The sequence below is a fragment of the Palaemon carinicauda genome, chromosome 44 (genome assembly GCF_036898095.1).
Source record: "Palaemon carinicauda isolate YSFRI2023 chromosome 44, ASM3689809v2, whole genome shotgun sequence".
Lineage (NCBI taxonomy): Eukaryota > Metazoa > Arthropoda > Malacostraca > Decapoda > Palaemonidae > Palaemon > Palaemon carinicauda.
Window position 1 is genome coordinate 33,152,777 of NC_090768.1, and position 21,941 is coordinate 33,174,717.

At 42.8% G+C, this 21,941-nt stretch overlaps 1 long non-coding RNA gene across 1 annotated transcript; it reads right to left on the minus strand.

Annotated features, from left to right (window-relative positions):
• Nucleotides 1-423: 423 nt before the first annotated feature.
• On the minus strand, nt 424-21,705 carry LOC137634162 (uncharacterized). The gene is made up of 3 exons (XR_011042461.1): nt 21,580-21,705; nt 13,869-14,005; nt 424-706 (listed from the first exon to the last, which is right to left on the minus strand). It is a non-coding gene; the product is annotated as an uncharacterized lncRNA (long non-coding RNA).
• Between the last annotated feature and the right edge of the window lie 236 nt (nt 21,706-21,941).

The window sequence follows — 21,941 nt, forward strand, 5'->3', positions numbered from 1 at the left end:
TTTAAGAAATATGGCTTTCTATGATCCTAAGGCAGTGTCTAAAATCTATAATCCATGAAAGTATAATATATAATCTTACATTAGCTACTGCATCACACAAAAGACCTTTTGAGAATAGACGTTTTGAGAAATATTTGTATTTTTAGCATGACGTGGTAGTATACAGAAACAAATTAATGAAGTATAGTAATGAAAAAATCTATGATAATCTCACGAAAAAATAATTTGAGAACATTCTCACTTCAAGAGAAGTTGTGATACTGGACTTTTTTTCAGATAGTATATGCCCATCTCTATAAACCACCTTCCATAGATATTCACTACCTACTCTGTAACCTAAGGTGTAAAATTCTGAAAAATAATGAAAATAATGAAAATTTTAACTTATCTTTAAACTCATGTCAGTGAAATGTTATAGTCCCCATCCTTGTTATCAGCTTTAATTTATATATGAATAATTTCATCTTGTGCCATCAGCGTTCCTTTAGTTACCATGTCTTTCCCATATTATTAGGGGAATCAGGTTGCTAATTGTTCCTTTAGTTTCCATCTCCTTCCCATATTATTAAGGGAATTGGGTCGCTAAGCGTTCCTTTAGCTTCCGTCTCCTTCCCATATTATTAGGGGAATCAGGTTGCCGACTAGTGTGTTTTTTGTTTACTGACTTCGGCTTTTGGATTTCAAATATGCAGGTAAACAAACGCTTCTGAAAGAAAAGAAAAATATCTTTACTCCATATGGTCTTCACTTTCGAATCATAGCCTGGCTCTTGATAATCAATGTGATAAATAAGATTCTTTTTAGTATCATTCATCAGAATAAATGGTATATTTAATTTCATCTTTAGAGATCAAGATAACAATTTTGAACCTTGAACTTGACCATGCAGTTATTGACAAAAACATTTGAAGGAAGAACAGTGCTAATACTTATAGCATCCTGCTTTTCCAAATAGGGTTGTAGCTTGTCTAATAATAATAATAATAATAATAATAATAATAATAATAATAATAATAATAATAATAGTAATAACTAAAGTCCATGAAAAAACAATAACAAAATTATCCAAAACTAAAGTAGGAGTCATGTATAATATGAAGATTGGTGCTTTGATAAGATCCTTATTCTTTCAACAATAGTTTTATGAGTACTATTCCTAGTAAGGTTTCCAGTATCGTTATTGCATTGATAATATTGCATTTGAAGTATTAAGAAGTGAATAGATTAAATTCTCACAATTATACAGATAAATAGTTAGATATAATTATATATCCCTGTATCGTGATACTGCTTTCTGCAAGGTACCAGGCATGAAGTTGGCAAAGATTGTAAATCTATTATCTATATAGAAACAAGTCTATTAATCAAAGGGTAAATACAGGCAGTTTTGGTTTTACATCATTCAGGAGTTTGGTATACAGAGACTAGCTTCTTTGAACTACAGAACTTTGAAACAATTTGTAATTTTAATTTGAACTCTAATAATGTACAGCTTTTCAAATACCAGCTTTGTTCTCTAATTAGTGTGATGAATGAGTAATTCTAAATATTGTTCTTTTAACAGCTCTTAGAGGCATAAAGAATATCTAAACACGGATAGAACATAAAGTATCACAAAATACTAATGCAAATTCTAAGGAAAATATCTCATACATAAACCCATGTTTCCCTACCTGCATAACACTGGGCTGTTTAACTATTATTATATAGCAGCAACAACTTGAAAATGCTGAATTCATATGTTAATGAACCTACCTTTTCAGTAATAAAACTACACTCAATACGGCCAAAATATGTTATCTCCAACACTCAATCTGTTGTTGCAGACATAAAGTCACCAAGAATTCAATTTTTTCAGTTATCAACCCTAAATTTTCAAGGTTCTCTTAATTCTTTGCAAAATATCAAAATGTTTAGAAAAATACAATAGCAATTTCAATAGTCTTTGACAAAATTCAAAGATAAGAGTTCAGAGACCATACATAAGTAACCTAACGAGACCAGATCAGTCCCTTTTCTTGACTGACAGACCAACGTTATCACGGTTGAGACACAGGCAGAATGTAGATCGGATGAACTACTCATAGGATACCAATTTGAACATTTATAAACAAATTAAAATGTAATGCAAAACCTATGTACAGTACTCATCAATTTTAGAGATAGGTTCTGTCGCTCAAATCGAACCACATTTCCTATAAAATCATTGGGTGACCCCTTTGTTAAATAAGTTCCGTCACTCAAATTGAACCACATTCCTTAAAAAAAAGCATGGGATGACCTACATTTAGATGACCATAACAAATGGTTTATGAGGATTATATACACTAATTTTCCTATAAATTCTTTGGTAATTTTGTTACTCGGTACATCAAAGACTAATATAGATTAGATGATGGAATGAGGACCATATTGTTTAGTGCACCAACTAGTACAAACACAGCTGTTAAGTTAGACTAAAACTTTAAATATCATTGAATAGCAAACCTGTTAAACCCACAATAAATTCATAATGTACTGTAATACGAGTGAAAAATTTGGATTTAAGAGTACAGTAACTTTATGGGAAATTGCGCCATTAAAACTGTATAGACCTACCATAATTCAAAAGTAATTTGTATTTTTCTTTATGGGAAATTTCAGCATTAAAATTGTATCTCATAGTTCAAAGTAATTTGTATTTTTCTTAACTATAAAAACTTGGGTTCTTTATAGGTTTATGCTTTCAGCAAAGCTGGATACGGCTGAATTTTTAATGAGGCGGTGGCAGTTACCTGGAGGGTGGCGTGTAAGGACCGCCCACCCAATAGACCACTGAGCTCCCACTTTGACCTTAAATTTAGGCCTTGCGTGGTTCTTGAGGCAGGAAGTGTAGCTTAAAGAACTCAAGGTTTGTAAACTGGTAGTTAGAAAAATAGAAATTACCCTAAAAATTTATGATTCGCTCTTACAAGAATTTAATAAACCTTTGTCCTTTAATTGGAGGGAGAAGTCCCTATAACTGCCTAGCTTACTTTCTGGGGCTTTGTCCAAGCACTTTGGTCCTCTAAAAAGACGGAAGTTAGGAGTTATGACTCCCGTCAACCTCCAAACGACATGGGCATGAAGATGAGGCAAGTGTTAAGCTTGGTCACTACCAGGGAATGGTAGACAGACAAGGAAGAAGCTATATCTGCTTGGAAGATATGTTGTCTGAATGTGTGTTCATTTATGAGAAATGGGTTTCCTTACATGTGAGCAATGAATTCCTTCCCTTTGTCTGGGAGAATGGAGGAGGTACTAATAAACAAAATTTATTTGTTAAGAAAAGTTGCTCAATCATGTGGCTTCCTCCGTTTAGTGTCAGATCCATCAAATGAAGGAGTGACTTTGTCACCACAAGCTAAGAGAAGAAAAATAAGGGCTACTTGATCTTACCTATCCTTGTAGACGACTTATATTCCGACCACTAAGGTTGGTTCAATTGAGAGGAACAAGGATCATTTGACTATCAAGCAAAAGGGCAACTCTCATGCGAGTGCGAGTGCCCAAGAGATCGCTTAACAAAGGAACATTTCAAGTAGATCACTGTCAAGTCATGAGATTGGCTGCAAGCAACTGCTTCTGTAAAATCAGGATGAAATCTTGCCCTCGCTAGGATGGGAGTTGGCCGTGCATGTCCGTCTATGGACCGGTAAACACTAGAGTAATCAGCTACCTCAAGTGGATAAAAGCATTACAGAAAACCTCCCAAGCTGATCGCTGTCAAGCAAACGATCGGTTGCAAGCAACTATTTCCAATAGACAAGATTGAGACTATGTGCCTAAGTCGGGTTACTGACCAATAAACACACAGAAAAATTTTCTCTATAGAAGGTATATGTTCCCCTCAATCTTATGGCAGGAATCCCATGTTTTAGGTACCCTCGGGCAGGCCAAAGACTGGGGAGCAACCTGGATGGTTTGTTGCACCCAAACTCCATCAGTTAACATCAATAAATAATTGTAAATGAGACCACCTCCTTCCTGGTGATAGGTATAGCTAAGAAAAGAGGTAGATACTTCCCAATTGAATTAACTGGAATAAGCTCCGATTGTTCCCTCTCAAGGGAACAGACTCGCTTTGTATAGTTTTGATACTTACATGTATGATCCATAGATATTAGGGAGGGCTTGACTGGGATGGAGGAGGAGCCCACTTGAGAGGAGACTTCCTATGTCTGGGGTTCATGGAAAGGCAGTGGTTCTTGTAGAACCTGACTTTTCTCAGGAGATACAACATTGGCTGATAGAGAGAGCTAATGATGCATTGGAACAAGATTCTAATTTGTCTGGATCCAGGCATCAATTGGCTTAACCCAAGATTGTCCTTTACATACAAAGGAACGTCAGTAGGTTCTGCATGATGGTAACTTGCCCTTGCTACTCTTCACGAGCGTACATCCATGTGCCCACGTGGCTAGCACATGCAACTGGTGAAACGAACAGCCTTCGTTGGCAGTAGTAGCTCACCAGCTCACATGTGAATGTGTCAAATCACAAATGCCCTGCCTTATGGTAAGTGATCGTACATTAGCTTAAGCATCGTGAACGCATTTGTGTTTGTCAATGTGCAACATAATTGCTCAAAAGGAGTTGATCGTTCACGAGCAGTAGCCTGCACCCACGAGAAGCTCATGCAGCTGGCAAAGAGAGAGAGTGTTGAAGCTCACCTGTAAGCAAACACTTATCTGCCATCGCTTGTGAACGTAAGAGCAAGCTGATTCTATCCCGTTAAGAATAGAGGCTTGGGCCAATAACCACGAACAGTTATATTTCATGAGACTCGTTATACCCTGAGGCATGGTGGGCTGAGGCAGAGATAGAAAGGGGTCAGATGCCAAGACCATGTGTGTGCTCCAAAGAGCTCTCTATCCCATAGGGAGAATATGTCTGAGGCAATAAATCCCAAGAATTATGTCTCAAGAATGGTCATAAACCAGGAGAATGATGGTGAGAGGCGGTTAATGTAACCAGTCCGCAGGCATTAACATGAGGGTGCTTCAAAGAGCTCTATATCCAGTAAGGAGTGGAGATCTGTGACAATAACCCAGCAAGGTTATGTCTCATGAGACTTGTTGTGCACTGGTGAGTTGATGATGAGAGGCGGCAGCCACAAGAAATCTGAAGGTATCTCCATCTGTGGCAATAACCTCGAAGGATTATGTCTCATAAGCCTTGTTGTAGCGAGACCTGGCTCATCAAGGTGAGCACGCATGCATAAACCGAAGTAGCGTTTGTCAAAACCTCAATATGGAGGTGTGAGGGAGTAGTGCGCAGGCCGTTGTCAACGAGAGGAGTTAGCCCGCGCATTTCCCTAATGCTTAGTGACTGGGTGCACAATACTGCAAAAGACTCTCCCACATGACTAGGGTCTGTGCGTTCACTTGCAAAAGCTGCACGAGATGAAGCATGAACTCTCATTAGCGCTCCCGCAGGAGGTTGGCAAGTAGCCTTGCATGCTCCTTCAGGAGGATGCACAAGCTCGGATGGTGGCAAGCAAGGCTCAGAAAGCTTTCCTGCGTGCAGACGCACAGAAGAAAAGGCAGGCTCTTCCCCGTAAGGGAAGGAAGCCCGAAGTGGAGGTCCCGAATGGCTTATCTTCACAAAGCTCAGAGAGCTTTCTTGTGCCTGTCGTGAAAGGTGTTGGTCAAAGGCATCACCATCTGCGGCAATAACCCTGAAGGGTTATAGCTCACAGGACCCGGAAGAGGCACCAACCACAAGCGGTCGGCAGACATCACCATCTGCGGCAAAAACACTGAAGGGTTATCACTCACGAACCTCGTTGTGCACTAAGGGCACAAAGGGAGATGCGTTGACTGACATGCATCACCATCTGCAGGAATAATTCTGAAAGGGTGTAGATCATGAGACTTTTTGTGCACTAGGGGTACGATGGGAGAGGTGGCGACCACAAGCGGTCAGCATAAATCACCATCTAGGTGCTCCAAAGAGCAAATACTCCAAAGAGCTGGAAAGACACATTGATGAATCAAGCATTTGTTTCCAAAACCCAGATGAGGGCTGACCACACAGGTGAGGAGGGCCTTGCTCGTGAACAAGAAAGGTGCACAACATTGGGTGGAGAAGCTGATGCTTCTTATGCTGCAAGACCTCAACGCGTTGAGTGAACTCAGGTTGAGGGTGCGCCACGTAATCAGCAAGTATAGAAGTCTGAGAGTGGTCAGCTTCTGGGTCATATCCAAAGGATCACCTGACTGGTAGTCTGCAACTGCTCATGTTTATGCATTGGATCTGCATGAACGAATGGAAGAGCAGATATGAAGGGTGCTGAAACTCAGTTCACAAGAAGCTCTGGAGGGTCACCCAGAATCTTGGATGGGAAGACCATGAATAACCCCTGGGAAGGCAGCTGTGCCCTCCGACTGTTCCCTTAACTGTAGCATCTCCAAAGGCTGTTCCTTAAAGGGGAGACCCAAAAGCCATAAAGAAGGAGAGTTGCGCATGCGGCAACGAGAGAGAGTTCCCCAGTATAGGCGAAGTGACAGTTTCTGCACCTAACAGTTGTCCAGGGTTCAGTTGATCACCAATCTTACCCATTCGTCCATCGGAAGAGAACTAACAACCAGAGAAAACGCGGAGGGAATGAGACATCGAAGTAAGAAGTTGGGAGTACTTCTCCCGTCATCTACTGAACTGCTCTCACTGGAAGGATGACTGACTACACCCTGAAAAAGTAAATAACCATTGATGTAAATATGTTATTTTTATTAGTAAAATAAATTTTTGAATATACTTACCCGATAATCATGTAGCTGTCAACTCCGTTGCCCGACAGAATTCTATGGAGGGATACGCCAGCTATCACAATACTAGAAGGGGGTGTACTTACCAGCGCCACCTGTGGCCAGGTACTCAAGTACTTCTTGTTGACACCTCCTCAATTATTCCTCGGTCCACTGGTTCTCTCTGGGGAGGAAGGGAGGGTCGATTAAATCATGATTATCGGGTAAGTATATTCAAAAATTTATTTTACTAATAAAAATAACATTTTTCAATATTAAACTTACCCGATAATCATGTAGCTGATTCACACCCAGGGGGGTGGGTGAAAACCAGTGTACAAGATTAAAGGATAGCTAAGTATCCCATATTTCATATAACAGTTATCTCAAATAACAATGAAATAATAAGTACCTGGTAAGGAAGTCGAATTGAACCGTTACTCTGCCTCTTTTTTAAGTTCGTCTTCCTTACTGAGCGCAGCGTTCCTCTTGGAGGCTGAATCAACCCAAAGGTGCCAAAGTATATGGGGTTGCAACCCCTACTAAAGGACCTCTACAAAACCTCTAACCCAGGCGCTTCTCAAGAATGAATAGACCACCCGCCAAATCAACAGGATGCGGAAGGCTTCTTAGCCTACCGTAACAACCATAAAAACAACAATAAAAGCATTCAAGAGAAAGGTTAAAAAAGGTTATGGGATTAAGGGAATGTAGTGGCTGAGCCCTCACCTACTACTGCACTCGCTGCTACGAATGGTCCCAGGGTGTAGCAGTTCTCGTAAAGAGACTGGACATCTTTCAGATAAAATGATGCAAACACTGACTTGCTCCTCCAATAGGTTGCATCCATTATGCTCTGCAGAGAACGGTTTTTATTAAAGGCCATCGAAGTAGCTACGGCTCTTACTTCGTGGGTCCTTACCTTCAGCAATGCAAGGTCTTCCTCCTTTAAGTGAGAGTGGGCTTCTCTAATCAGAAGCCTTATATAGTATGAAACCCCATTCTTGGACATGGGCCTCGAAGGTTTCTTGATGGCACACCATAAGGCTTCTGACTGTCCTCGAAGAGGTTTAGACCTCTTAAGATAAAATTTGAGAGCTCTGACAGGGCAAAGAACTCTCTCTAGTTCGTTACCTACCATGTTGGAGAGGCTAGGTATTTCAAACGATCTAGGCCAAGGACGTGAAGGAAGTTCGTTCTTTGCTAGGAATCCAAGCTGAAAAGAACATGTTGCAGATTCGGTCGTGAAACCAATGTTCTTGCTGAAGGCATGAACCTCACTGACTCTCTTAGCTGTTGCAAGGCAGACGAGAAAGAGAGTCTTGAGGGTAAGGTCCTTGAAGGAAGCTGACTGGAGAGGTTCGAACCTAGGAGACATAAGGAACCTTAAGACTACGTCTAGGTTCCAGCCTGGAGTGGATAGACAACGCTCTTTAGACGTCTCAAAAGACTTAAGAATGTCTTGAAGGTCCTTGTTGGAAGAAAGGTCCAAACCTCTGTGGCGGAGAACTGAAGCCAACATACTCCTATATCCTTTAATCGTAGGGGCTGAAAGGGATCTCTCATTCCTAAGATGTAGAAGGAAGTCAGCTATTTGGGTCACAGAGGTATTGGTAGAGGATATTGAATTGGCTCTACACCAGCTTCGGAAGACCTCCCACTTAGACTGGTAGACTCTACGAGTGGAAACCCTTCTCGCTCTGGCAATCGCACTGGCTGCCTCCTTCGAAAAGCCTCTAGCTCTAGCGAATCTTTCGACAGTCTGAAGGCAGTCAGCCGAAGAGCGTGGAGGTTTGGGTGCAACCTGTCTACGTGAGGTTGACGTAGAAGGTCCACTCTTAGAGGTAGAGTCCTGGGGATGTCGACTAGCCATTGAAGTACCTCTGTGAACCATTCTCTTGCAGGCCAAAGGGGAGCAACCAGCGTCAGCCGTGTCCCTTCGTGCGAGAGGAATTTCTGCAGAACTTTGTTTATTATCTTGAACGGTGGGAATGCGTACAGGTCGAGATGGGACCAGTTCAGTAGAAAAGCATCCACATGAACTGCTGCAGGGTCTGGAACAGGGGAACAGTACAGCGGAAGTCTCTTGGTTATGGAGGTGGCAAACAGATCTATGGTAGGCTGACCCCACAAGGTCCAAAGTCTGTTGCACACACTCTTGTGGAGGGTCCATTCCGTGGGAATGACCTGATTCCTTCTGCTTAGGCGATCTGCTGAGACGTTCATATCGCCCTGAATGAACCTCGTGACCAGAGAGAGGTTTAGACCTCTTGACCAAATGAGGAGGTCCCTTGCGATCTCGTATAGGCTCCTCGAATGGGTCCCTCCTTGCTTGGAGATGTAAGCCAAGGCTGTGGTATTGTCTGAGTTCACCTCCACCACTTTGCCTAGCAGGAGGGACTTGAAGTTCAACAGGGCTAAATGAACTGCTAGTAGCTCCTTGCAGTTGATGTGGAGTAATCCCTGTTCTTCGTTCCACGTTCCCGAGCATTCCCGTCCGTTCAAGGTCGCACCCCAGCCCGAGTCCGATGCATCTGAGAAGAGATGAAGATTGGGGGTCTGAATAGCCAACGATAGACCCTCTCTGAGAAGGAGGTTGTGCTTCCACCACAGGAGAGTGGTCTTCATCTCTTGGGTGATTGGGATAGAGACTGCTTCGAGAGTCGAACCCTTGTCCCAATGAGCTGCAAGATGGAATTGAAGAGGGCGGAGGTGGAGTCTCCCTAGCTCGACGAACAGGGCCAGTGATGAAAGGGTCCCTGTGAGACTCATCCACTGTCTCACCGAGCAACTGCTCCTCTTCAGCATGCTCATGATGCACTCTAGGGCTTGGCTTATCCTGGGGGCCGAAGGAAAAGCCCGAAAATCCTGACTCCGAATCTCCATTCCCAGGTACACAATGGATTGGGAGGGAATGAGTTGAGACTTTTCTATGTTGACTAATAGACCCAGTTCTCTGATTAAGTCTAAAGTCCAATTGAGATTCTCCAGACAGCGACGACTCGTGGAGGCTCTCAACAGCCAGTCGTCCAAGTAGAGGGAGGCTCTGATGTCCGATAAGTGTAGGAATTTTGCTATATTCCTCATCAGATGAGTAAAGACCATAGGAGCTGTGCTTAGGCCAAAACACAGGGCTTGGAATTGGTAGACAACCTTTCCGAAAACGAATCTCAGGAAAGGTTGGGAGTCTGGATGAATAGGAACGTGAAAGTAGGCATCTTTCAAGTCCAACAAGACCATCCAGTCCTCCTGCCTGACCGCTGCTAAGACCGACTTCGTCGTCTCCATCGTGAACGTCTGCTTGGTGACATACGCGTTGAGCGCGCTGACGTCCAGCACCGGTCTCCAACCTCCTGTCTTCTTGGCCACAAGAAAGAGACGGTTGTAGAAGCCCGGGGATTGATGGTCCCGGACTATAACCACTGCCTTCTTCTGTACAAGTAGCGACACCTCCTGGTGCAATGCTAGCCTCTTGTCCTCTTCTTTGTAGTTGGGAGAGAGGTTGATGGGTGACGTGGTCAGAGGTGGTTTGAGGCAGAATGAAATCCTGTAACCGTTCCTCAGCCAACTGACAGACTGGGCGTCTGCACCTCTCTTCTCCCAGGCTCGCCAGAAGAACTTGAGCCTGGCTCCTACTGCTGTCTGGAGTTGCGGAGAGTCAGTGTTTACCTTTAGATGTCCTGGAGCCTTTCCTGGACTTGCTCCTGAAAGAGTCTGGACGGGAGCTTCCTCGGCTGGGGGCTCTACCACGAAAGGGCGGTATGAACCTCGTCGCAGGGGTATCAGCCACTGGTGAGCGATAAGTCTTGGGGACTGAGGTAGTAACCTTAGACTTACGAGCCGATGAGGCTACTAGATCATGTGTGTCCTTTTGTATCAGGGCAGCAGACAAGTCCTTAACCAGCTCTTCAGGGAAGAGGAACTTCGAGAGCGGAGCAAAAAGGAGTTGTGACCTTTGGCAAGGTGTAATGCTGGAGGAAAGGAAGGTACACAGCTGTTCCCTTTTCTTCAAAACCCCTGATACAAACATCGACGCAAGCTCACCAGATCCATCCCTAATGGCCTTATCCATGCAGGACATTAATAGCATGGCAGAATCCTTGTCCGCAGGAGAGGTCTTCTTGCTGAGGGCCCCCAGGCACCAGTCAAGAAAGTTGAACATCTCAAATGCTCTAAACAGTCCTTTCAGTAAGTGATCAAGGTCTGAGAAGGTCCAGCAAACCTTAGAACGCCTCATTGCAGTTCTCCGAGGCGAGTCCACCAGACTTGAGAAGTCAGCCTGGGCAGAGGCAGGTACTCCCAAGCCTGGTGCTTCTCCTGTGGCATACCAAACGCTCGCTTTCGAAGTGAGCTTGGTCGGCGGGAACATGAAAGAAGTCTTGCCTAGGTGTTGCTTAGACTGCAGCCACTCCCCTAAGATCCTTAATGCTCTCTTAGAGGACCTTGCTAGGACTAGCTTAGTATAGGAGGACTTAGCTTGTTGTATGCCCAGCGAAAACTCAGATGGCGGAGAGCGGGGAATAGCAGAGACAAAGTGGTCTGGGTAAACCTCCCTAAGCAGAACCAAGACCTTACGAAAGTCAATAGACTGTGGAGAAGGCTTGGATTCATCCACGTCTGATGAGGGATCCAGGTGTGCCTCCTCATCATCAGACGCCTCATCACCAGAGTGCAGCGAAGGTATCGGACAAGAATGCTGAACAGCAGAGTCCGAACGAGTAGGAACAACAGTATTGGTTTCCTCTTCAAGTAACTGTTGAGGGAGAACCTGAGGCTCAGACTGCAAAGGCTGAATAGCAGACGAAGCAGAAGGAAGGCGCATGGGTGGAGGAGGCTGACTCCTAGCATGAGTGGTTGAACCCAAGGATTGCGCTTGCTGAGCGGTTGGTGGAAGCGGAGTAGCAAGTTCCTGTTCCTGTGGTGTGAGCGGAGCGTGATGAGGTTGAGGCTGCGCAGAACAAGGTAAATGTCTCGCAAGCTGAGGCTCCTGAGGCGCAAGGCCAAGGTGTAGTGGAGCTTGCCTTGTGGAAGGTTGAGCTCGCTGCAGCGAGAGCTGAGGAGACTGACTCAAGGACGGGAGAGGTTGTTGTACCTCAGCCAAGAGTTGCACCACTGGTGGAGCAGCAAAGGGAGGCGGAGGAAGAGAGGTATAATCCTCCTGATCCCATAGCAAAGGTTGCCTTAAAGAAGGCGGAGGCTGAACACCACTGGGAACAGCAAACTCAGACCGTGGCTCAACATCGTACGCCTGGCAGGTGGTACTGCGATCAGGCGGAGCAAACGCAGGCGGAGCGAGCGTAGGCGGAGCGAGCGTAGGCGGAGCGAGCGCAGGCGGAGGGAGTGTAGGCGGAGGCGGAGGAGCAACACTCTCAGCCCGACACTCACGCATCAAGTCCGAAAGCTGTGCTTGCATGGACTGTAGTAGAGTCCACTTAGGGTCGACAGTCGAGCTCTGTTGTGGCAGAACCTTACTCCTCTTGGGCGGAGTGCAGTCGACAGATGACTGCGGCGAGTCAGAGCTGAGCCAATGACTGCAACCTGGCTGAGCACTCGCGGACTGGACTCTGCGTTTAAGTGGTCTCGAGACCTGAGACCAACGTTTCTTCCCTGACAGATGATCAGCGGACGAGAAAAAGACGGGCTCAATCGTCTGCGGGTGGGAGTGACGGTCTTTGGAAGACACGCCCGCAACCACCGAGGAAACTTCTGTGCGCCTAACAAGGCCTGCCGAACCCTTATGCCCTTCGACATTGCTTCTCCCCTGGGCATGGGAGCTTGCAAGAGGTCCCGGACTGGGAGGACGACTGGCTCGCACAGAAGAATCCTCACGCACCACACTGGCACTGACACTAGCACTTGGCACTGCACTGACACTAGCACTCGTCACAGCACTGGCACTAACTCCACCCACTGCACTCTTGACCTTAAGTTCCTTAACTTCGGCCATCAGAGACTTATGGTCACTTACCACTGACTCTACTTTATCGCCTAAGGCCTGAATAGCACGCAAAACAACAGACATATCAGGCGGAGGGCAAACAGTAGGTTCGGGGGTAGCCACTACAGGGGTAGGAAAAGGTAGGGGATCATGAGGTGAGGAAAACAGTGAAGAGTGAGAAGAACTCCTCCTAACTCTACCTCTCTCTAACTTAGATGAATATTTTAAAAGACGGACAAATTCCAGTTCCGAAAGTCCGGCGCATTCCTCACATCGATTTTCTAACTGACAGGGCCTGTCCCTACAGTCAGAACAAGCGGTGTGAGGATCTACCGAGGCCTTCGGAATACGCCTATTGCAAGACCTACATCGTCTATGGGAGGGGGCTTGCGAAACGTCAGACATCTTGAATCCAAAGAGTTAGCCAAAGGGGTTTCCAAAATCAAGCAAAAGATCGTTAACCGTTAATCAGGACTATATAAAAGCTATCTAGCTAATATAAGAAGGTTTCCAGTAATGCGACAGCCGAAATCTGAGAGAATACTTCACCAATTAGCCGTGAACAAACTCGAAGATCATAAGCGTATCCCAGAACGTCTTGCCGGAAGCACGACAGAGGAATAATTGAGGAGGTGTCAACAAGAAGTACTTGAGTACCTGGCCACAGGTGGCGCTGGTAAGTACACCCCCTTCTAGTATTGTGATAGCTGGCGTATCCCTCCATAGAATTCTGTCGGGCAACGGAGTTGACAGCTACATGATTATCGGGTAAGTTTAATATTGAAAAAGACAATTTTATGTAAAGAGCTGACAAGGGGAGACACATGCAGCACGTCTTCACTCTACAGAGGCAAAAGCAAAAGTGACGTCATATAACCCACTACATCCTGCTAATTAGCGGCAGACTGTTATACTACTTTCAGCTTTGCCCAAAGTATTATATCCATAGTAAAGATTAAAATAGTTTGTATTAGGTGGAACACAGGGACTTTAGCAAACATAACCACACACACACATTACCTATGCTATGACTCCAGGTCTTTCTCTTTACTTACCAATGGGTTTCAAATGCCTGGAATAGCCTGTCTGATCCTAAAACTGTTTCACATGCAACCTTATAATAAAAACATTGGCCCATATAACAAATAGCAATTTCTCCTTACCAAAAATTAAGAGGTCGAAGCCTGATGTCTTTCAGTAGCTATGGGACTATTTATTGGAGTCCATTTTCTACTATTAGGTGAAGGTATAATGCAGTTGCTTCCAGCATGAAGTTGCGGAGCTGCCCGTGCTTCTTGTTCTGTTGAATTAATATATTTGTATAAATGTAACAGTCAAATATAAAAAAAAAAAAATGGTATAAAATTGACATCAAAGATACTTTTTACCTGGTGAATGAACATATATAGAGGGAATTAAAACATGACTCTTTTACTCCTAAACAGAGAACATATCTCCCACCATATCTAATCATAACCAATTACCCACTCCAGCTTAATAAAATGTATAAATTAAATCCCCATGTGGGATCATTAAGAAGTATTTGGTCTCCTGCTCTATGCCACCATACATCTACACACCAGACAAGGGTCTTCCTCAATTATATTTTTACTCCTGACCTTTGATTTATTCACTGAAATGCTAATGGCAGCCACAAGAAAAGGCGCTTAGATAGCAAGTAGGAAAAATATATGGTTCATGCATTTGACTGGAAATTAAAGTATCATGTATGTATGATTTCATTCTTTATTTACTGCACTAAGTAAAAGCTCAAATAAGACAATGTAGGGTAGGGTACGGTAGGGTACGGTGGGTAAGCTAATAAGGTTTATGCTAGTAAGGTAAGGTAAGGTAAGGTAAGGTAGGGTGGGGTAGGGTAGGGTAGTAAGCAGCCACAAGAAATCTGAAGGTATCTCCATCTGTGTCAATAACCTCGAAGGATTATGTCTCATGAGCCTTGTTGTAGCGAGATCTGGCTCATAAAGGTAAGCACGCATGCATAAACCGAAGTAGCGTTTGTCAGAACCTCAATATGGAGGTGTGAGGGAGTAGTGGGCAGGCCGTTGTCAACGAGGAGTTAGCCCGCGCATTTCACTAATGCTTAGTGACTGGGTACACAATACTGCAAAAGACTCTCCCACATGACTAGGGTATGTGCGTTCACTTGCAAAAGCTGCACGAGGCGAAGCATGAACTCTCATCAGCGCTCCCGCAGGAGGTTGGCGAGTAGCCTTGCATGCTCCTTCAGGAGGATGCACAAGCTCGGATGGTGGCAAGCAAGGCTCAGAAAGCTTTCCTGCGTGCAAACGCACAGAAGAAAAGGCAGGCTCTTCCCCGTAAGGGAAGGAAGCCCGAAGTGGAGGTCCCAAATGGCCTATGGCCTATCTTCACAAAGCTCAGAGAGCTTTGTTGTGCCTGTAGTGAAAGGTGTTGGTCACAGGCATCACCATCTGCGGCAATAACCCTGAAGGGTTATAGCTCACAGGACCCGGAAGAGGCAGCAACCACAAGCGGTCGGCAGACATCACCATCTGCGGCAAAAACACTGAAGGGTTATCACTCACGAACATCATTATGCACTAAGGGCACAAAGGGAGATGCGTTGACCGACATGCATCACCATCTGCAGGAATAATTCTGAAAGGGTGTAGATCATGAGACTTTTTGTGCACTAGGTGTACGATGGGAGAGGTGGCGACCACAATCGGTCAGCATAAACCACCATCTAGGTGCTCCAAAGAGCAAATACTCCAAAGAGCTGGTAAGAGACATTGATGAATCAAGCATTTGTTTCCAAAACCCCGATGAGGGCTGACCACACAGGTGAGGAGGGCCTTGCTCGTGAACAAGAAAGGTGCACAACACTGGGTGGAGAAGCTGATGCTTCTTATTCTGCAAGACCTCAACGCGTTGAGTGAACTCAGGTTGAGGGTGCGCCACGTAATCAGCAAGCATAGAAGTCTGACAGTGGTCAGCTTCTGGGTCATATCGAAAGGATCACCTGACTGGTAGTGACTGGTAGTCTGCAACTGCTCATGTTTATGCATTGGATCTGCATGAACGAATGGAAGAGCAGATATGAAGGGTGCTGAAACTAAGTTCATAAGAAGCTCTGGAGGGTCACCCAGAATCTTGGATGGGAGGACCATGAATAACCCCTGGGAAGGCTGCTGTGCCCTCCGACTGTTCCCTTAACTGTAGCATCTCCAAAGGCTGTTCCTTAAAGGGGAGACCCAAAAGCCATAAAGAAGGAGAGTTGCGCATGCGGCATCGAGAGAGTGTTCCCCAGTATAGGGGAAGTGACAGTTTCTGCACCTAAGAGTTGTCCAGGGTTCAGTCGATCATCACTCTTACCCATTCGTCCATCGGAAGAGAACTAACAAGCTGAGAAAACGCGGAGGGAATGAGACACCGAAGTAAGAAGTTGGGAGTACTTCTCCCGTCATCTACTGAACTGCTCTCACTGGAAGGATGACTGACTACACCCTGAAAAAGTAAATAACCATTGATGTAAATAGACAATTTTATGTAAAGAGCTGACAAGGGGAGAGACATGCAGCACGTCTTCACTCTACAGAGCCAAAAGCAAAAGTGACGTCATATAACCCACTACATCCCGCTAATTAGCGGCAGACTGTTATACTAGTTTCAGCTTTGCCCAAAATATTATATCCATAGTAAAGATCAAAAGAGTTTGTATTAGGTGGAACACAGGGACTTTAGCAAACATAACCACACACACATTACCTATCCTATGACTCCAGGTCTTTCTCTTTTCTTACCAATGAGTTTCAAATGCCTGGAATAGCCTGTCTGATCCTAAAACTGTTTCACATGCAAACTTATAATAAAAACATTGGCCCATGTAACAAATAGCAATTTCTCCTTACCAAAAATTAAGAGGTCGAAGCCTGATGTCTTTCAGTACCTACGGGACTATTTATTGGAGTCCATTTTCTACTATTAGGTGAAGGTATAATGCAGTTGCTTCCAGCATGAAGTTGCGCAGCTGCCCGTGCTTCTTGTTCTGTTGAATTAATATATTTGTATAAATGTAACAGTCAAATATAAAAAAAAAAATGGTATAAAATTGACATTAAAGATACTTTTTACCTGGTGAATGAACATATATAGAGGGGATTAAAACATGACTCTTTTACTCCTAAACAGAGAACATATCTCCCACCATATCTAATCATAACCAATTACCCACTCCAGCTTAATAAAATATATAAATTAAATCCCCATGTGGGATCATTAAGAAGTATTTGGTCTCCTGCTCTATGCCACCATACATCTACACACCAGACAAGGGTCTTCCTCAATTATATTTTTACTCCTGACCTTTGATTTATTCACTGAAATGCTAATGGCAGCCACAAGAAAAGGCGCTTAGATAGCAAGTAGGAAAAATATTTGGTTCATGTATTTGGCTATAAATTAAAGTATCATATATTTACCCTTCTATTCTATATTTACTGCACTAAGTAAAAGCTAAAATATGACAATGTAGGGTAGGGTAGGGTAGGGTAGGGTAGGGTAGGGTAGGGTAGGCAAGGTAAGCTAAGGTAAGGTTTATGTTATGTTGTTAGGGTAGGGTATGGGTAGGGTAGGTTAGCATAGATAAGGGTAACTAAAGGTAGGTATAGTAAGGATAGGTATGGTAAGAGTAGGTAAGCACAGGTATGAGGTATAGTAAGAGTTAGTTAAGTAAAGGTAAGGTAAGGTAATGTAAGGTAGGGTAGGGTAGGGTAGGGTAGGGTAGGGTAGGGTACGGTAGGGTAGGGTTGGGTAGGGTAGGGTAATGTAAGGGTAGGGTAAGGTAATGTAAGGGTAGGGTAAGGGTAGGGTAAGGGTAGGGTAGGGTAGGGTAGGGTAAGGTTAGTGAAGGGTAGGGTAAGGTTAGTGAAGGGTAGGGTAAGGTAGGCTAGGGTAGGGTAAGGTAGGCTAAGGTAGGGTAAGGGTGGGTTAGCTAAGTTAAGGTTAGGTGAGGTACGGTAAGGATAGGATAGCTAAGGTAAGGGTGTAAGGTAGGGTAAGGTAGGGTAAGGTAGGGTAAGGTAAGCAAGGGTAGGGTAAGGTAAGGGTAGGGTAAGGTAAGGGTAGGGTAAGCAAGGGTAGGGTAAGCAAGGGTAGGGTAAGCAAGGGTAGGGTAAGGTTAAGTTTGGGTAGGGCAAGGTTAAGTTTGGGTAGGGTAAGGGTAAGGTAAGAGCAGGTAAAGTATGAGTAGGTAAGAGAGTAGGTAAGGTGAAGGCAGGCAAGGTAAAAGTAGGTAAGGTCAGGACAGGCAAAGTATGTACTGTATATGTAAATTATGTGTGGGTAAAGTATGGTTAGGAAAGGTAAGATTAGATAAATTATAGGTATGAAAGGTAAGGGTAGGTAATGTGAGAGTCATTAAGGTTAGATGAGGTAAGGTAGGATGAGGTAAGGTAGGCTAAGATAAGGTAAGGATAGGTAAGGTAAAGTGAGATTAGATAAAGTAAGGGTAGGTAAAGTGAGGTTAAGTAAGGTAAAGTGAGGTTAAGTAAAGTAAGGTTAGGTAAAGTGAGGTTAAGTAAAGTAAGGTAGTTAAGAAAAGGGTATGTAAGGTAAGAATGGGTATGATAGGGGCAGGCAAAGAGAGGTTAGGTAACTACAACATAAACAAGAGAGAGAATTTTGTAATTTTATTTTCGTAATTATGCTCAGTGGATTTTGAGAAAGCATTTGATAGCATTTCACGTAGTATGCTAAAAAATATATGAGGCACTATGGGATACCAGAAAAGTGTGTAAACCTGATAATGGTTATGCATAAGTGGAACTTGATGGTAGTCTTACAGATACATTTGAGGTCAAGACTGGAGTACTACAGGGTGGAATACTATCCCATCTGTTGTTTATCATGGTGATTGATTATGTTATGAACAAGGTAATGTAAGGAATGAATAATGGCATTCACTGGAAAGGGGATCAGAGATTATGTGATCTTGAATACGCAGATGATATAGTTCTAATTGTTTCTACAATGGTTGAAATACAGGAAATGATTGATAGGTTAGTAATGGAGGGGAGAAAGATTGGATTGGTGATCAACTCGAGAGAGACAGAGATCATGCATATTACAGGGCAAAGTAACAGTAACAAAACTACTTTTTCTTATAGAAAAAATTACGCTCTCTTCGAAAATGACACTCGTTCTCGTCGCAAATGAATAGTTTCAGAAATATATATATATATATATATATATATATATATATATATATATATATATATATATATATATATATATATATATATATATATATATCTATATCCTACAGTAATGGGGGACCCCCAGTGGGAACTCGGGGTTTTGGGTGGGGAAAACATACTGGGGAAATGATGTATAGCTGTAAAACAAGCATTTTCTTCTCTATACATTACCTTCTTGGATTTATAATAACCGGAGGAAAAGACAAAACAGTATAACTGTATAAACTTTGGGGCGTCGTTGCAAAGACTATTCCTCATGAAAAAATACAGTAACTAGTGCTGCCAATGCCTGATGTAGAACAAATGTTAGCATTCCATGCTAACATTAGCACACTCACGTACGTACGTTCGTACATACCAGTTTTCGATCTTCTGCGCAAAAACCCCACCTCCCTACGTAGAAACTTTTCCCCCACCAATAGGATTTCTTCTTCCCTAACCGTGAAATGTAACTCTCCGTCTCTCTACCAGCTCTGTTCAAGTCTATTACATGATTACTTATGTAATACCCCCGTATACATATTACTTTTGACCCTAGAATTACTCGTTTTATTATCCTATACCTTATAAAATCAACTCATTTTATATTCCCATTCAATATTATTTATCATTCATCGCATTTTATCTTCCTATAATGGTTTTATTCCTTTTGTTATTTCTTTGTCACAACCCAGATTTCACATTAATACTTGCTCTATACACGTTTCCCTATCCAGTTCATTCATGTTTACCCACTAGACTCCGTTGTTTTCCCGTTAACCAATCACGATCCTATCCATATTCAAAGTTTACACAAGGGGGTTATAAGTTAATATTTCCCTACCCTCTTCCTTTACCTCTTTAAGTGGTCTATTCATACCCCTTCCACCAAATCCTTTTCGCTGGAAACCTTTGTCCTAGTAAGGTGTCAGTCATTTCAAGTGAGATTTATTTTTTCGTATTTTGCGATGGAGGAAGTTATAGAAACTTGTAACGGCTGCAGTATTCCATACCTAAAAGCATTTGCTAAATTCCATGGTGATTTTTATAATTCTTCATCCAATGTTGATAATTTCCTTAAAGTACACGATGTAATTCCTCACCGTTTACAGTGTCCCAAGTGCCGTTTCCTCTTATCTTACGTGTTTTATTGTAATACCGAAACCAAGATATCTAAAACCAAAAAGAAACGTCGGTGTCGTTATACCGTTACTTCTTATAAAGGTACATTTTTAGGAAAAAGTCGCCTACCCCCATGGGAGATATTATTTAAAGTTAAGCCGTCAGTCTCACCCTCCCGTGTCCCGCAAGTTTCGACGTCCCCTTCATAAAGGTAAGTCATTCAACAAAAGTCATTATATGTGTTTTGTGACCTGTTAACTTCTAGGTTAGGTTAGGTGGGTGTGTTAGGTTCTGTACCCTTTTTGTACCTTTTTATATAGTGTAAAGTGTATAGGAACAATTCATTAAAATACACATGATAATATTACCGTAGCATTGCTACCGTTAGCAATGCCTTTGTAATGTTGTTAACAGTGTATAATTGGTAACGTTCCTTATTTTAACATTCCTAGTATATACGAGAGTTTTGTGACCTGGGAACCCCTAGGTTAGGTTAGGTGGGTTTGTTATGTTCTGTACCCTTTTTGTAATTTTTATATATTGTGTAACTGGTAATATTACCGTAACAGTCCCAGGCATCGTTGATAACACTGTGTATCATTGGTAAAGCTGCTAATGTTATCGTTCGCAGTACATTTGTGAGTGAAGTGACACCGTTGAACAAGTGTTTATATTTAAATATTTTAACACAACACATATGACAACAGGGGTTATATTTAGCCATTATAACAGAAAATATATGTTTTCCTGTAGAAAATTATGTGATTTAACCGTTTTTCACCATCATTTCATCCGTAATAACCAATTCGGCAACTTAAAAGTTAGTCGAATTGGTTGATGTGTTTGTTTGCAGTTGAAATGGTCAAATTCGGTTAAATCACGTTATTTACTATAGGAATACATATTTTTTCTGTTCGAAATCACACCCTGTAATACAATACAACTTTACCGCAATGGCCAGGCTAAAACAGTTTGAAGGTCAAATGGAATAACAAATTGCATCAAAATCCTAATATACATTTCACTTGTAAGATCGATATCAACTTGTGGGCACCAGTCGTGGTACAGCACTGTAACAACTGATGTAAAATTTCTTGCCTTTGAAAATACAGCATTGAGAAGGATTTTGGGAATCAATGGCAGCAGCAATAATAAAGGCAGCAGCTCTAACAAAGGCTGCGGGAGACTGCATATGAGAATTGGTTTGAACTGAGAGATGGTACAGGAAAGAGACATAAGACTTGAATTCACCGAGGAACTATGCATCCTATGGTTTCCAGAGCATTAAGATAATTTGGTTTGCTTTATTGCCTTATTAAATCCTATTTCAAAAACGCCCAAAGATACACCCTACGCAAATCTGTACCGTTAAGTATACTCTAAGGGTAGGCCTAATCTAGCATGAAGTTGCTTGGTCTTGAAAGAAATATAGGCCTACCCTACGCTAAGATACACTTCTATCAGGCTAATCTCACACCAAGAATAAAAGACAAACATTAACTGTAAAATTGAATATCATGAAATTACTGAGCATTACCTTCACAGTAAATGAAACAGAAGAAATTCACAGCACAGTTCAAAATATATCGCCGTTCCTTGTTGACATGGAGGAGAAACAAATGACGTATGGGAGACATTTTTCTTCCAAAATCTCAGATTCTCAAGAATCTCTAAGTCTTCTTTCTCAGTTGAAACTCACTTGGTGCAGTGTTGCCACTTGCCAGTAGGGTTAGTGTAAAAATTCCTAAAACTCATGATAAAAAAATCCCCATTTTCACAAATATATTTTCTTCTGGTCACGTAGGGTTTAGTAATATACTGCATATAAGTGCAAGATAACTAATTGCAACAATATAAATGTTTGTTTCTTCGTAGAAATTGGTACAGAATATCTCCATC